Here is a 3,842-nt window from a genome sequence, read left to right on the forward strand (position 1 = left end):
GGAAGAAGCTGCAACATTATCCATCTAAACATATGTAGGACAAGATGATTAAAAAGTCAAAGGTAGTCTTGGTTCCCGGAGTCAGATCTGCTCTAAGCTCGGCCTACATTCTTTTAAATCCCCCTTGTCTGACCTGTTGATAGTCATTTCCGTGATTCCCCAAAGGAAAACAGTCTTGCTTGGTGTCTTAGTGAAGTTGGCTCTTTTCCTACTTATACACAACAGCAGCTATCAGTACAAGGCAGAGTAAATGTTTTCACTAAGCTAAAGGCCTCCCTTCGCCCCCATTTCCTCTGCTGTTATGGAGGGGTGCCGGATGGGGGTGATTAGATAGCGACAAGCACACTCACTGGCTCCTTATCATCCTGTGGAGCTGTTTCTGTGTGCTGCAGTGAAGGCTTCAGTCACCATTGTTGCTTGGAAATGAGTCAAACTTGTCTTACCATTGTACTCCCGAGGAACAGGGGAACCCTTTTTCCTCAATGGGAAGCTCATGTTCTACTATTGTAACACTGTGAGGAATGCAACCTCTCTTGTGGCTGCACGGCATTTTGGCCTAATGAGGTGCTGGCAGTTGAAAATGTGTTCTTTTTCCTTGTCTGGAATGCAGTTCCCACCAATTTCTCTGAGCCAGTCACTGAAGTATTTTCTCAGTCTTGATCTGCTTGATTCATTGATGATTTCAGTCAACAGAGTTCAGTTAACTGAATAAACATCTATTAGTAAATGTTAATGTCTACTACTGTGATGTTTACAGCTTGTTTTATATATCAAACTTGGCCCTGTGGTAGCAAAGACAAAGGTCTGGGGAAACCTGCTGATCTTTACTGTATCTCCACTTCCAGTGATGGAGAATGCTGCTCTGCACTGCAGCAGTGATACATTTCCCAGCCATTGATCAGTGTTTGTCTGCTCTGATGCATAGAGCAACAACAAAGGGAGGGAGAATATGCTGGATCCACAGTCAAAACATCCAATATCAGAGTCCCCATTGCATTTTAAATGGTGGCTCATATTAATACGAGATATATTTTGATGTCTGATACTTTGTTATAGCTTTACACTGTCTACAGGAGGAGTTTTTTGCCGTCTAATGTCACCTTTGCAGGTTCCAAATCCTTCAGCTTGTCAGTGAACGTACACACACTGCTGTCCATGGGGGGCATTTGTATTCAAAATTTAAGACTTGGCACCAAGTCAATCCTTGCATGTTTGTTTAAACCTGCAACAAAGGATTTTTGTGATCACAAAATTGACACATTACTACCTTTGTGACTGAGTTCATATCATTCATTTGCATTTGTGTTTCTGGCCCCCTGTTGAAGTACATCCAAAATCATTAGCATTTTATTGCATTCTGTTTCATTTACATTTCATTTACACAGTGGACCAACTTTTTTTCAGTTGCAGTTGTAGAATATATTTATATCTCTGCATTAAAAAAAATCTCATTCCAAAAATTGTAAATGAGAGTGAATATCATACCCCTGTGATGCACTTTGTGCAGAGTACAAGTGTACTGTATTACTGCTTTTGAGGCTAAGTGCAGGCGACAGCGCCCTACAGCAGCCTCTCCTCGTCAGTGGTGTGCAGCCTTACGTATTCAGGTCATGTAAGAGGGAGACAAGCCACCAGCACAAAATGTCTGCTCACTGCAGGAAACGTGCGCCCCAAACATTTTCACCGCTGAGTGAAAATCTTTTTACAATTTTTGTTGAAGTGAATGTTGAATGTTGTGACTTACATCTAAGCTGCTCTGCCGAAAAGCTGGACAAGGGTCATAAGAAATTCCGCATGTCAGCTCAGGCTGGTTGGAGGCAGTGGAGCGGCAGTAAATGACTGCTACAGGGAGTTATAATTGGACAAAATGGGATACAGAGGGGGGCGTCTTCGGCCCCATGTTATTCTGCAGACTACAGTTAGAGAGTGGAGAATGAACTTATGAACTCATCTGAGAGCAGCTTGTGAAACGACAGTGTGAATGCATTCTCATGGAGACTCAACATTAAAGAGGAGCTCTGCTGTCCCTGAGCTGGTGGACTCCTTTGTTTTAAAGCAGATACTGGAAAAATAGGCAATCACAACAAATCATTAGGATCTCTTTGTGAATGTGCACATATGCCAAAGCAGAGTTTCTGCAGCCAGTGGATGGAGTGTGTTGGTAATATCTGCAATGACAGAATATGGTATTGGTGCATAATCTCGCAGTCCTGCAGCAATCATTTTCATAAATAATTTTTCATCATTAAATATTCCATGACTCGTTCAGAACAGCATTTGATTCATTACAGTAACAGTATTTGCATTTTAAATAAAATGTCTGATTTATTGTTATTACAAATGAATATTTAGAGCTTAACATATAGTAAGAGGAAATCTAACGAGGTGTCGCACTCAAAGGTGCTTACGAGCATGAGAATGATATTATAAGGGTGGCTGATGCAGACAAAATTGTGAGGATCAACACATATTTCATAACATCCCAATGTTAAGCAAAGTATTCAGAAGCCACATGAAAAATGTTAAAACTTCTATGAAATGTTTTTTGCCTGTTTCACTTGAAAACAAGAATCTAGGCCTTTGTTATTAACCTCATGCTGTGACAGGATATCAGTCTAGTTTAACTTCCATTTATTCATTGAGACATGTGAGCAGTAAACCATATGAGCCACATGAGAACTCTGTAGTGATACAAATATATGGAGTAATATGCTGCATTTGTTTTGACCTCCTTAAACAGGACAATAAATGAGCATCAGAGACACGTTACCACTAAACACACAGTCAGCTTACAGTATATACATACTCTTGTGTGATCAAGAAATCCTCTCCCTCTGTTAGTCACTGTTATTCTAACATGTGGAATAGTATCAAAATCCTGCCATGGATACGATGTTGACTTGAGCTTTGATTGGTTCTTTTAAAGTATAATCCACTGATCCAAACTTGTGTAGTGACTTTTCTGAAACTCTGTAAGGTCACTGTGCAGTAAATATAAATATCTTATAAATAAAGGTTAAATAAGTACTGAAGAAAAAAAATCTATTCTAGTGAGGCGCGGGCTCGCAGGTAGACAGGAAGCTCATAACTCCAATGCAATCATCTATTTGAACGTTCTGCAGACTTCATCAGCTGTCGAGCCATCATCTATATCTCCACTTAAAATGGGCTGATGCGCTGAACATTTCTCCTCACAGCAAATTGGGTAATTCAGGTCATAATAGCCTGTTATCACTAGAATTTTCCACATCGACTCGCTGCGACAGGGATCGGGGACCTGAAAGTGTGTTTGTTCTGTTTGACAGTTACTGTGGGAACTCCACCAGCGCGGCAGATGTTTCTCATTACTGCGGCCGACCTCGAAGCTGCAGAGGTGTCAGATCAGCTACATAAATCAGTGACGTGTTCTTAACGATTTAACCGACTTGATTTAACACATATTGTACACAGTCAATGAGACGAGCACGAATGATATCGAACATTTGTAATGTCTTGAACATTCTGCTCAATGGATTTGCTTTTTGCTGATTACTAACTCATTACTAGCTAAACAGAGTTGTGCTCTTCATTTACTGGCACATCTACTGCAGGTCACTAATGCAAGATGAAGATTTTCCTGAAAACACATCTTAAACACCAACCACTAGCAATTCAGTAAACCTGGGCTGGACCAGCCTTCATACATGGTCCGAAGGAAAAACAGACCAACGTGAGTGACGGTGTGTGTGCAGCAATATTGTGCAGTAGTTTCACAATTAAGACAAAGAAATTAAAGTACTACAGTTGATGGCTGGTGCTGTGCTATACTGTATTAGTATGCAGATACACACAAGAAAGCAACA

This window comes from Chaetodon auriga, chromosome 13 (genome assembly GCF_051107435.1).
Source record: "Chaetodon auriga isolate fChaAug3 chromosome 13, fChaAug3.hap1, whole genome shotgun sequence".
Classification (NCBI taxonomy): Eukaryota; Metazoa; Chordata; class Actinopteri; order Chaetodontiformes; family Chaetodontidae; genus Chaetodon; species Chaetodon auriga.